Raw genomic sequence first — 14,366 nt, 5'->3', positions numbered from 1 at the left:
CTCCTGGAACAGCATGTCCATGCTGAACTTTCCTCCCACCTCTCCTCTAACTCTCTCTTTGACAACCTACAGTCCGGCTTCCGTCCACATCATTCCACTGAAACTGCCCTGACTAAAATCACAAATGACTTACTTACCGCCAAAGCTAACAACCACTTCTCTGTACTCCTACTTCTAGACCTATCCTCAGCCTTTGACACTGTTGACCACTCCCTGCTACTACAGATCCTCTCTTCCCTTGGTGTCAGAGATCTCGCTCTCTCTTGGATCTCTTCATACCTCTCCAACCGCACTTTTAGTGTCTCCCATTCCCACACAACCTCTTCATCCCGTTCTCTCTCTGTTGGTGTCCCTCAAGGCTCTGTCCTGGGACCCTTACTTTTTTCTATCTATACATTTGGCCTGGGACAACTCATAAAGTCCCATGGCTTCCAGTACCACCTATATGCTGATGACACTCAGATCTACCTCTCTGGTCCAGATGTCACATCCCTGCTGTCCAGAATCCCAGAGTGCCTATCTGCTATATCTTCCTTCTTTTCCTCTCGCTTCCTAAAGCTCAATATGACCAAAACTGAACTGATCATCTTTCCTCCATCTCCCCTGCACTCTCCACCTGATCTATCCATTACAATTAATAACATCACGCTCTCCCCAGCACCCAAAGTTCGGTGGCTCGGAGTGACCTTTGACTCTGCCCTGTCCTTCATACCGCACATCCAATCCCTCACCACCTCCTGCCGTTTTCAACTCAAAAATATCTCCAGAATCCGCCCTTTCCTCAATCCCCAATCTACAAAAATTCTAGTGCACGCCCTCATAATCTCCCGCATCGACTACTGCAACATCCTCCTCTGTGGTCTCCCTGCTAACACACTCGCCCCTCTCCAGTCCATCCTTAACTCCGCTGCCCGACTGATCCACCTCTCTCCTCAATACCACCCCGCTTCTCCTCTCTGCAAGTCCCTCCACTGGCTCCCAATCTTCCACCGTATCCAATTCAAATTACTAACACTGACCTACAAAGCTATCCATAATCTGTCTCCTCCATATATCTCTGAACTAATCTCTCGCTACACTCCAAAACGTAACCTCCGGTCCTCCCAAGATCTCCTTCTATCCTCTCTCATTCGCTCCTCATGCAACCGACTCCAAGACTTCTCCCGAGCATCCCCAGTCTCCTGGAACTCACTGCCTCAACACGTCAGACTATCTACTACACTCGCAAGCTTCAAACGGAACCTAAAGACTCATCTGTTCAGAAATGCCTATAACCTTCAATGACCTCACTGCTTCACCACCGTGCGGAGCTGCCGCCCCACCACCGTGCGGAGCTGCCGCCCCACCACCGTGCGGAGCTGCCGCCCCACCACCGTGCGGAGCTGCCGCCCCACCACCGTGCGGAGCTGCCGCCCCACCACCGTGCGGAGCTGCCGCCCCACCACCGTGCGGAGCTGCCGCCCCACCACCGTGCGGAGCTGCCGCCCCACCTACACCCCACCTACTGTCTCCTCCCCAAAATCCTTTAGGATGTAAGCCCGCAAGGGCAGGGCCCTCTTCCCCCTGTGCTAGTCTGTCTATTGTAACGTGTACATGTATTCTGTATGTAACCCCCTCATGTACAGCACCATGGAATCAATGGTGCTCTATAAATAAACAATAATAATAATAATAATAATAATAATAATTCCTAGTGGTGACCGTATACCAGCCTTCATCATATCTGGGGCTGGTGTACACAGTCTAAAACAGTCCTGATAGTGTCAGATAGTGTCATTAATTTTTGCTCCTAAAACCTGTGTTAGGTTCTTAGTGCGTCCGTGCTTGCATTTAAAAACCGCACGTGTGTGCCTGTCGGTGGCAGCGTACAGGTGCACTTGTGTGCGTTTTTACCAAACTATTATATAACGCACAAGTGTAGTGTATAATACACGTCAGTCAGCAGTGGCTGATAGTGTCAGAGTTCTCGTCATTAATTTTTGCTCCTAAAACCTGTTAGGTTCTTAGTGCGTCCGTGCTTGCATTTAAAAACCGCACGTGTGTGCCTGTCGGTGGCAGCGTACAGGTGCACAATTTGCACAAACTTTGATATAACGCCCAAGTCTAGTGAATACACGTCAGCACAGCATTGCAAAATGCGCAAGGGCGTTGGCAAGGAACAAGGAAGTGGACGTGATGGTGGTGCAGGCAGAGGCCGAGGTCGTGGGCTAGCTCTAATTTTGCCACAACAAAGGGCCACATCTAGTCGCTCGCACGTCCTGTCCCAAATTCTTGGGGACCGCAGCAGTACACCGCTCTTGAACCAAGACCAGTGTCAACAGGTTGTTAGTTGGATAGCGGATAATGCTTCCAGTCAGATTGGCACCACCACAAACACTCTGTCTTCCACACGGTCAAGTGTCAGTAGCCGTGATACTGCACCGCACATTTCAGAACCTGATCCTCCTTCCTACCACAAGGCTGAGTACACGTCCTCGGACATTAATGATCCCACACTTGGACACTCGGAAGAGCTGTTCACGTTTCCATTCGCACATTCTGGCCTCTCGCCAGCTCATGTTGAAGTGGGTCATGAGGAGATCGTATGTACAGATGGCCAAATATTTGAGCAGCCACGTTCTCACGAAGTTGGCAACGTGTCTCAACAAGGGGTGGACGATGATGAGACACAATTGTCAGGAAGTCAGGAGGAGGAGCAGTGTGCGGAAGAGGAAGACGACGTGGTGGATGATCCAGTAACTGACCCAACCTGGCAGGAGGATATGCAGAGCGAGGACAGCAGTGCACAGGGGGAGGGAGGCGTAGCATCCCAACAGGCAGTAAGAAGCAGGGTGGTGGCTCCAGGCAGAAGTCAGGCAACCGTTCCCCGGAACAACAACACGACACAAGGTGCCTGTACAAATATTAGGTCTTCCCGAGTCTGGCAGTTTTTTAAGTTGGATCCAGATGATTCTAAAAAGGCCATTTGCAACACCTGCCGTGCCAGTATCAGCAGGGGTACCAAAACTAGCAGCCTGACCACCACCAGCATGATCAGGCACATGTCAGCCAAGCACCCGACTTTGTGGGAAGTACAACAGAGTCGAGGAGCAGTGCTTGCTAATGTCACTGCTACGTCTTCGCTGGTTGTGCATGCGAGCCAATCCCCTGTCCATGCTGCCTGCGAACAAGCCTCCTCTGGTCCTGCACCTGCAGTTGCCTACTCAGAAATAACACCATCATCAAGCACGTCCTTGTCCCAGCGCAGCGTTCAGTTATCCATTCAGCAAACCTTTGAACGCAGGCGCAAATACACTGCCAACACCCCAAATGCCACAGTTCTAAATGCTAACATTTCGCGACTGCTTGCGCTGGAAATGTTGCCTTTTAGGCTGGTGGAGACAGAAGCATTCCGCGACCTGATGGCGGCAGCTGTCCCACGTTACTCGGTCCCCAGCCGCCACTATTTCTCCCTGTGTGCCGTCCCCGCGTTGCATAACCACGTGTCACAAAACATCACACGTGCCCTGAACAACGCTGTTTCACCCAAAGTCCACCTAACCACAGACACGTGGACAAGTGCTTGTGGGCAAGGCCGCTACATCTCGTTGACGGCACACTGGGTTAATATTGTGGAAGCTGGGACCCAGTCTGAGCGAGGGACGGAACACGTCCTTCCCACACCAAGGTTTGCAGGCCCTACCTCAGTCAGTGTTTCACCCACACTCTACAGCTCCGGAATGTCATGCTCTTCAGCCTCCTCCTCTTCCTGCGCATCCTCATCCACTGTACCCTCCACACCAGTCCCAAGCTGGAAGCACTGCAGCACTGCCTCGGCGAAGCGGCAACAGGCTGTGCTGAAGCTAATCTGCATAGGTGACAAACCCCACAATGCAGAAGAGCTGTGGACAGCTCTGAAACAGCAGGCAGATCACTGGCTCACACCTCTGAACCTAAAGCCAGGAAAGGTCGTGTGTGACAATGGCCGGAACCTGGTGGCGGCTTTGAGGCGAGGCCAGCTGACACATGTTCCATGCGTGGCCCATGTGCTCAACCTCGTGGTTCAGTAGTTTCTAAAGTCATACCCAGAGCTGTCTGATCTGCTGGTAAAAGTTCGCCGCCTGTCTGCACATTTTCGAAAGTCACCTACTGCTTCAGCCGGCCTTGCCGGCTTTCAGCGCAGTTTGCATCTTCCGGCTCACAGACTGGTGTGTGATGTCCCCACGCGTTGGAATTCAACTCTGCACATGTTGGTCAGGATATGTGAGCAGAAGAGGGCAGTTGTTGAGTACCTGCATCACCTAAGCCGTCGGGAAATGGGTCAAACTCCACACATAACACCTGAGGAGTGGAGATGGATGTCCGACCTATGTACCATCCTCCAAAACTTTGAGGACTCCACCAAGATGGTGAGTGGTGATGACGCCATTATTAGCGTCACCATACCGCTACTCTGCCTTCTAAAACGGTCTCTGCTCAAAACCAAACATGATGCATTGCAGGCGGAGCGCGATGAGTTGCAGCAAGAAACAGTAGTGGGTGTGGGTGATAACACACAGCCCAGCCTCGTCTCATCACAACGTGCAGTGGAGGACTATGACGAGGAGGAGGATGAAGACATGGAGCAAATCTCCGGCCAAATTGAGGATATGACATGCACACCAGTCATATCCTCGGTTCAGCGTGGCTGGCCAGAGGACAGGGTAGATGAGGAGGAGGAGGAGGAGGACAGCATGTTCAGTCAACGTGTTGGTCAGGCTACTGAAGTCCTGGCTGTTAAGAGTCTGGCGCACATGGCTGACTTTATGGTAAGCTGCCTGTCTCGTGACCCTCGCGTTAAGAACATCTTGGCCGACAATCATTACTGGTTGGTAACACTGTTAGACCCACGCTACAAGGAGAACTTTATGTCTCTTATTCCCGAGGCGGAGAGGTCAACCAAAATGCAGCAGTTCCGGAAGGCCATAGTCACGGAAGTAGGCAAAGCATTCCCCTCACAAAACGCTAGCGGCATAGGTCAGGAATCAGTGGACAACCAAGGCGTACAGCCGAGAGAGGCACAAGTCCAATCCGCCAGAGGTAGGGGAACAGTCTTTAAGATGTGGGACAGTTTTCTCAGCCCCTCACGTACCACAGCCCCTGAGGTGCGGGGTAGTGCCACAAGAAATCCTAAGTTTGCCCAGATGCTCAAGGAGTACCTTGCAGATCGAACAACTGTACTCCGACATTCCTCTGTGCCTTACAATTATTGGGTATCCAAGGTGGACACGTGGCATGAATTGGCTCTCTACGCCTTGGAAGTCCTGGCCTGCCCTGCCGCTAGCGTTTTGTCAGAGCGTGTTTTTAGTGCCGCAGGTGGAATCATTACAGATAAACGCACCCGCCTGTCAACTGAAAATGCTGACAGGCTGACTCTGATCAAGATGAACAAGGGTTGGATTGGGCCAGACTTCACCACACCACCAGCAAATGAGAGCGGAATTTAAAGTTTGTAATGGGAATTTGCCATGTACCTCCAGTCACCCATGGGTACACACTTCTGGACTTTGGATAATCGCTGGACTGCTCCTCCTTCTCCTCATGCGCCACCATGATGACCGTTACAAGAGTTAGGCCTTTGTTTCAGGTATACCCCCAGTGGTAAATTTTTTCGCCCATTCTTTGCAGAATGGACATTACAACGACAGGAGACCCGCTCCTTTGCAATGGGAACAATGTTTTGAGGCCCTCATGCACGTCTCTATGCAGGGACAACGTGGAGCCTCCCAATTTTTGGCTGCCCTGCCAAAGGGCTATACTATAATACACCCACTTCCTGACAATGGACACTTAATGTTTTGAGGCCCTCATGCACGTCTCTATCCAGGGACAACGTGGAGCCTCCCAATTTTTGGCTGCCCTGCCAAAGGGCTATACTACAAAAGACCCACTTCCTGACAATGGACACTTAATGTTTTGAGGCCCTCATGCACGTCTCTATCCAGGGACAACGTGGAGCCTCCCAATTTTTGGCTGCCCTGCCTAAGGGCTATACTATAATACACCCACTTCCTGACAATGGACACTTAATGTTTTGAGGCCCTCATGCATGTCTCTATCCAGGGACAACGTGGAGCCTCCCAATTTTTGGCTGCCCTGCCAAAGGGCTATACTACAAAAGACCCACTTCCTGACAATGGACACTTAATGTTTTGAGGCCCTCATGCATGTCTCTATCCAGGGACAACGTGGAGCCTCCCAATTTTTGGCTGCCCTGCCTAAGGGCTATACTATAATACACCCACTTCCTGACAATGGACACTTAATGTTTTGAGGCCCTCATGCACGTCTCTATCCAGGGACAACGTGGAGCCTGCCAATTTTTGGCTGCCCTGCCAAAGGGCTATACTATAATACACCCACTTCCTGACAATGGACACTTAATGTTTTGAGGCCCTCATGCACGTCTCTATCCAGGGACAACGTGGAGCCTCCCAATTTTTGGCTGCCCTGCCAAAGGGCTATACTACAAAAGACCCACTTCCTTCCAATGGGCACTTCAGGTTTACAGGCCCTTATGCACGTCTCTATCCAGGGACAACGTGGAGCCTCCCAATTTTTGGCTGCCCTGCCTAAGGGCTATACTATAATACACCCACTTCCTGACAATGGACACTTAATGTTTTGAGGCCCTCATGCATGTCTCTATCCAGGGACAACGTGGAGCCTCCCAATTATTGGCTGCCCTGCCAAAGGGCTATACTACAAAAGACCCACTTCCTTCCAATGGGCACTTCAGGTTTACAGGCCCTCATGCACGTCTCTATCCAGGGACAACGTGGAGCCTCAAAAGACCCACTTCCTTCCAATGGGCACTTCAGGTTTACAGGCCCTCATGCACGTCTCTATCCAGGGACAACGTGGAGCCTCCCAATTTTTGGCTGCCCTGCCTAAGGGCTATACTATAATACACCCACTTCCTGACACTGGACACTTAATGTTTTGAGGCCCTCATGCACGTCTCTATCCAGGGACAACGTGGAGCCTCCCAATTTTTGGCTGCCCTGCCTAAGGGCTATACTACAATAGACCCACTTCCTTACAATGGGCACTTCAGGTTTACAGGCCATCATGCACGTCTGTATGCAGGGGCATTGGTGAACCTCACAATTTTGGACTGCCCTGGCAAAGGAAAATACTACAAAGACTCAGTTCCTCAAAATGGGCACATTAGACTCAGAGGCCTTTATGTACGTCTCTTCTCAGGGACATCGGAGTGCCACACAATGTTTTACGTAAAATCTTTCATGTATTGATCTCAAAAAGTAACATACATTAGCTCTATCTCACTATTGGTTATGTGCCCTTAACATTTCCGCTATGAAAAATCATTTTGGTGTCATTTTGGAAGGTTTTCTGGTGAGTCCGTAAAAATGGCGTAAAACGCGGACAAAATTATTCACAGCTGTGACTTTTGAGTGATAAATGCTTCAAGGGGTCTTCCCCATGCTGTTGCCATGTCATTTGAGCACTCTTCGGAGACTTTTGTGCCATTTTTAGGGTTTCTACATGCTGCCGGTGGTCATTTCACAAAAATACTCGGGTCTCCCATAGGATAACATTGGGCTCGGTGCTCGGGCCGAGTACACGAGTATCTTGGGAGGCTCGGCCCGAGCTTCGAGCACCCGAGCTTTTTAGTACTCGCTCATCACTACTAATAAACCTAAAAAATAAAAATAAATTGAATAAAAATCATGAATGTTGTGTTATAACAGGAAATTCGGTGTAAGAATGAATATCCGGGATGAGAGTTCAGCGAATGAGTTATAGAAATTGTTACAAAAAGGAGTGTGTACGGTTTATGCGTAAATTTTCAGAATGCGTACATGAAAATTATATGTATGTGAGAATGTCCCCCATGCTTTGTAAAAAGTTATTTATGAAAATGTAAATAAAATATATAAAAATGCCTAATTATTTATAATTTATGAGAAAGATATATATGTATGGAAGAATGTTATAAGGTGTCCAAGAACCATAAAGAAAAAGGGTGCATATATAATGTTAGAGGTCTAGAGTTCCACCAGGCTATATCACCCCTAAAGAAATAGAAAGAAGACCTTACTACCTGTGTACCCCAAAAAAAGCTATATTTCTTAGCCAGGATTATGGTGGAGATATGCACAAGTGAAATAAGAATATAAAGTAATACAATAAGATTATAAAACCAATATGTGTGCATTCATGCACCACCCAGTACGCTACCCTTGCCAAATTGCTCACTCTAGATCCCCACACGATCCATGAAGCCGTTCCCCCGGTCACACCGCCTGCTGCCGGTTCCCACTCATCCCTGGGGGAGTTAGGCGAGTGGTATCGAGAGCTACATGTCGGCACTGATGATACCCCCATACACCACAAGGAAGGGGTATACCGGGTGGTACAGGAGTATGAGCGGGTTTTTAGCAAGCACCCTCTAGATTTTGGGCAGATTAAAGGGGTTCAACACCACATCCCTACCGGTACACACTCCCCTATTAAAGAGAGATACAGGCCTATTCCCCCTGCGCACTACCAATGCGCCAAAGACATGTTGAGGAACATGAAGGAGGCAGGGGTTATTAGGGACAGCTGTAGTCCCTGGGCCGCTCCGTTGGTGCTGGTTAAGAAGAAGGATGGCACCATGCGGATGTGTGTGGATTACCGGAAGATTAACCAGATAACGCATAAGGATGCTTACCCTCTGCCCCGCATCAAAGAGTCCCTGGCCTCGCTGAGAACCGCTAACTACTTCTCCACCCTTGACCTCACCAGCGGGTACTGGCAGGTGGCCGTGGCACCGGAAGACCGAGAGAAGACTGCCTATGGGACCGTTTTGCTGTACTTGGATGATGTGATTGTGTACTCACAGACGTATGAAGCCCACCTGGAGCACCTAGCCGAGGTGTTCGCGTCCCTTGCCAAGTATGGGATGAAGTTGAAGCCCTCAAAGTGTCATCTGCTGAAACCCAGAGTGCAGTACCTAGGACATGTGGTTGGTGCGGAAGGTGTCGCCCCCAACCCCGAGAAGATCACCGCCATCCAAGACTGGCCGAGACCGACCACAGTGAGGGAAGTGAGGCAGTTTCTGGGCCTGGTGGGATATTACCGTCACTTCATTAAGGGGTACACAAAGATGGCTGCCCCCATGCAAGACCTCCTCGTAGGACAGACCAAGGGTGGTAGATCCCTAGTAGCCCCATTGGTGTGGGAAGAAAAGCATGAGGAATCCTTCCGCCAGCTGAGAACAGCCCTGACCGGAGAGGAAATCCTAGCGTACCCTGACTACAGCCGCCCATTCATCCTCTACACCGACGCCAGCAATGTGGGCTTGGGGGCTGTTCTATCCCAGGTCCAAGACAGAAGGGAAAAGGTAATAGCTTATGCTAGCCGAAAACTCCGACCGACTGAGAGGAACCCTGAGAACTACATCTCCTTCAAGCTTGAGCTCTTGGCACTGGTGTGGGCTATCACCGAGCGGTTCCGCCATTACCTGGCAGCAGCCAAGTTCACCGCGTACACAGACAATAACCTGCTGACCCATCTAGATACGGCCAAGCTGGGCGCGTTGGAGCAGCGGTGGGTGACCAGGTTAGCCAACTACGATTTCACCATCAAGTACCGGGCCGGCCGTACCAACGTCAATGCCAATGCACTCTCCCGGATGCCCCACCTGTCGGAAGAGGGGCCAGAGGATGATGACCTCGAAGAGATCGAGTTGCCTGCATTTCACCGGCCATTCACTGAGAAGGTGCACGTCTACCAACAACGGGTGAACCTGGATCCGCTGCCCCGACAGGACTGGCAGGAAGCTCAGGACCAGGCACCTGCTGTCCGCCTGGTCAAGACTCTAGTGGAACAGGGTTCTGCTGGGATAGACCCTGCTGCCCCTGCCGAAGCCCAACGTCTGTGGCAAGAACGGACCCGGCTATACCTACACCAGGGGAAGTTGTATCGCGAGCTGATTAATCCAAAGACTCACGAGAAGATCCGCCAGCTGGTGATTCCCCAGGCTAACGTGCCCACCGTCCTGCAAGCATACCATGATGGTGCAGTGCACTTCGGGTGGAAGAAGCTAGAGATGTTGTTAAGAGAGCGGTTCTATTGGAGTGGAATGCGGGAATCTGTGGAGGCCTGGTGCCGAGAATGTGGCCCTTGCGCATTGAGAAGGAAGGACGAGGCCAGCCAGAAGGCACCCCTACACCCGATCATTACACACCAACCGCTGGAGCTGGTTGCCCTTGACCATGTAAAGCTCACCCCCAGCCGAAGTGGGTACACCTACGCTCTGACCATCGTAGACCACTACTCGAGGTTCCTGGTGGTTGTCCCAGTTAAGGACTTAACCGGCCGCACCGCTGCTAAGGCTTTCCAGGCTTATTTCTGTTGACCGCATTGGTACCCGGAGAGGGTGCTTACCGACCAGGGTCCGGCCTTTGAAGCAGAGGTATTCCAGGAATTCTGCCAGTTGTACGGCTGCAAGAAAATCCGGACCACGCCTTACCACGCCCAAACCAATGGCATTTGTGAAAAGATGAACCACTTGGTCCTGGGCCTCCTCAAGACGTTACCACTGGAAGAGCGGAACCTGTGGCTGGAGAAGCTACCTGACCTGGTCGATATGTACAACAACATCCCTTCCAGCTCTACGAAATGCACTCCAGCATACCTGATGAGAGTTCGTCCCGGCCGGCTACCAGTGGATCTGGAAATGGGCTTGGAAGCTTCAGAAGCACTCCTGTCGACAGCTGAATGGGACACTCGGCGGAGGACACAGTACCGACAGGTCCAGGAGTATGTTGAAAAGAACTTGTGCCGGAGTCGGGGACAACAGGAGCAGTGCTTCAACAAGAAGGCGCCTGCCGGTTCCTTCCAACCTGGGGATGTAGTGCTGAAGCGGAAAAGAAGGGCCCACAAGCTGGATGATCAATGGGAAAAAACCCCGTATGTAGTCCAGCCCACAGGATGGGAGAATGGGAAGGCCTACCAGATCAGCCGTGACCAGGGGGGGACTTTGGCCACGGTTTCCCGAGACCACCTGAAGAAGTGCCCACCAGCATTGAGAGTAGCGGATGAGGCTCCAGTTCCCAGTCCAGTGGAGAAGGAAAAAGAGGTAATCCACACCATGATGGGTGATTTTCCAGCAGACTGGCCTACACAGAACGGTGCGGTGATCCTTCCAGTGATACTGTTCCCACAACCCGTGGATGAAGAAATGATGGAAACGGTTAACCGCGAGCCAGTGCCCAGGGATGTACCTGTACCCAGCTCCCCTACGCCTCCGCCTGCCCCACATGATAGCAGGGAGGAGGAACTGACTGTTCCCTCTGCCCCACTGCCTGTCACCACTGACACCGGACCCCGAAGGTCCACTCGCCCCAACCTAGGTAGACCCCCACTTAGGTACAGGGAAACTACTCTTTAAAAGGGGGGGGCTTTATGTGTTGAGTGTACCAGTTTGAAAGTTTTAAATGATAAGTAAAGATGATCAACCAAAGAAGTTTACCTGATTGAACCGTGATTAAACCGGCCGTTGCCGGCAACTGTTGTCCCCGTAGAGACTGTGCAACCATTGCGTAAGGAACTGCTTACGGACAAGCCCGAGAACTTGCAGGGCAACCACAAACTTAGTGCAATGTAAATAAAAATGTTTGTTGGCTTGACACCGTTACCGCCTCCGGAGAGGCTGATTTGGGAGGATGGGCCTGGAGGAAAGGGATGGCCTAGGCCCGCCACTACCGTAACCGGTGGCGATCCTCCGGGGGTTCAGGGGTCCCCTTGGACGTGGGCCCCCTGAAAGACACAGAACCCGCTCGGGCAACTTGGTGCTGGACTGGGGTCAAGGGGTGCTGCCCGCTTCTTAGGGGCAGCATCAGGGCCAGGTTGTTTGGGTGGGAGAAGAGCGGAAGCTGTACCGTTGTAAAATGTTTATGATGCTTTTACATGTTTTACCGTTTTATTCTTTTTCAGTTGTGAAAATAAAACCGGTGATGGACGGGCAGCCCGCGGACGGTCTGCATTTTACTATAGGGGAATGTGGCGCCCTGGACAAGCCAGGTCGTCACAGGTACTACACCAACACACTCTACACTCCGGCTAGGCACACCGAAGCTAAACACAAATCCTAGTTGCCTTCCTCCAGGGGCTGATGTCCACACCAGGGGGTGGGCCAGGCGGTTGATCCCACCCACCGAGGAGTTCACAGTCCTGGAGGCGGGAAAAGGAGTCAGATTAGAGATCAGTTTTGGAGTTAGAGAAGTGAAGAGGAGAGGAGACTGACCGTGTCCGGGTGTGTGGCCCGGGCACTCAGCAAGGTTGGCAGACGGTGGTGACCTTCTGCAGGAGAGGCTGATTGGAGTGAACCGTACGGACCGGGGATGGGCGGTGGCCCGCCGGTACCAGATCGGGGAGTGAAGAGAAGCCAGCACCATCCGGCAGGGCCTACGGACCCCGACCAGGCTAGGAGTCGCCGTAAAACCGGTCAAATCCGTTAGCGACAGGAACCTCCAGGGTTTCCCAGCAGTCAAGACCCGATTGAAGGCAACAGCTCACACCGTAGAGGGAAGCACAGTCACCGCCAAGGCTACAGTTCCCAGGGCCAGAGCCTGCGGGCAAAAGGGGCTCCCTCAGCATCCATCCAAGCTGGGGAGCGGGTTACCGGTGGGAAGCCCGCTAGATTTTGGGGGAATAAAAGGGGTCCAACACCACATCCCCACAGGTGCACACCCACCCATCAAAGAGAGCTATAAGCCAATACCACCTTCACATTGCCAGTGTACCAAGGACATGTTGAGCAACATGAAGGCGGCTGGGGTTATCCGTGACAGTTGTAGCCTTTGGGCAGCTCTGTTGATCCTGTTAAAAAAGAAGGACGGCACCACTCCCCGTATTGAGGAATCGCTAGCTGCATTGAGAACTGCAAATTATTTTTCTACCCTTGATCTCACTAGTCACTATTGGCAAGTGTCCGTTGCTGAGGCAGACCGGGAGAAGACAGCCTTCGCCACCCCTATGGGTCTCTGCGAGTTCAAAAGCATGCCCTTCGAGCTGTGCAATGCGCCAGGAACCTTCCAGAGGCTGATGGAATGCTGCTTGGGACAAGATTTTAGGGTGTATAAAAAGGGAGATTAGATCCCGTGATCCCAACGTATTGTTACACCTCTATAAATCACTTGTAAGGCTACATCTGGAATATGGGAACCAGTTTTGGGCTCCACATTTTAATAAGGACATTCAGAAGTTAGAGTCAGTTCAAAGGTGGGCAACTAGACTACTACAAGGAATGGAAGGCCTCCCATATGATGACAAGTTGAAAAAGTTATTAAGTGATTATTGGCTGCAATGGGGCTTTCTGGCTGGTGCCAGCCTCTCTTCTTAGCACACAGGAACCACAATCCCTACACCATGCTTCAATGGATTCTCTCATCCCAGCCCAGTAAAACTACATATTTTACACAGTCATAAGCAGCCAAAAGGGATCTATTCTATTCAATTGCAAATGATCTAGATAAGACTGAGAATAAGATACTGCACGGGACATAGCAGAGTTGGTCAAGTTGAGTGGAGATGAGTTTGCTATTTGGCACAGCTTTTTGCATCAATAAAGCAAGTAAAAGGTGTGAAAGATAAAAAAAAGGGTGAAAGTGTGAAAAGTGAATTGGCCAAATTGAGGTGCATATAAAGTTTTTGCTTTCTTTCAATTCACTAATGGGGCTCATTTGAATCAGGTGAATTGAGTTCTGCTTTTGGAAACTGGGTTAAGAAGGGGTGCACCGGTCCTGGAGGTACTGCAATACCAGGTCAATGCGTGCAGTGGACAGAGCAAGATTTTTTCCATCTCCTTGTTCTAAAAATCCATTTAATATATGGTCCCCAGAGAGGGGACGTATCAGATATTAAACTGATAAGAACAGATTTAATTTTTTTTTTTTTCTGTTTATCAGTAGGACTTCAAAATAACAAAGGTGATCGCCTCCCGTTGCCTGGGAACCGTCCAGGCACAAGAGGGCTATGTGTCACCAGAAGGCGCACACACTTCCTCAAGGCCGGCAGACGTGCAATCCCAGGCACCTTCCAGTACCGACCAAGGTAGCATCCTCCGAAACTACACTTGATCTTAGCCAAAAGGCCGAGAAGCTATAACCCGAATTGGTTACGGCCTTGAGTGGCACCCTGGCCTATACCGGACACATCTTAGGGAGAGGGAGACAAACCCACGCCTACAGAAGACATTTTGTCACCCAAGCCAACCCTTGAAAAGGCTGTTTTGCAGAGCAAAAACAAGAAGAATGGTGCTTTTTGCAGCCGCCGCCCACTGCAATGAATCTGAATAACTCCTCCTTTTGGACACAAGCACCTCCCCTCCCCCT

General features: G+C 51.0%; 1 pseudogene; it reads right to left on the bottom strand.

Moving 5' to 3' along the window:
• Positions 1 to 13,759: 13,759 nt before the first annotated feature.
• LOC142257309 (U2 spliceosomal RNA) lies at positions 13,760 to 13,966 on the bottom strand (annotated as a pseudogene).
• Positions 13,967 to 14,366: the final 400 nt, after the last annotated feature.

This window comes from Anomaloglossus baeobatrachus, chromosome 11 (assembly GCF_048569485.1).
Source record: "Anomaloglossus baeobatrachus isolate aAnoBae1 chromosome 11, aAnoBae1.hap1, whole genome shotgun sequence".
NCBI lineage: Eukaryota > Metazoa > Chordata > Amphibia > Anura > Aromobatidae > Anomaloglossus > Anomaloglossus baeobatrachus.
The sequence above is the reverse complement of the archived record's forward strand: the minus strand, read 5'-3'. Positions and strand labels throughout refer to the sequence as shown.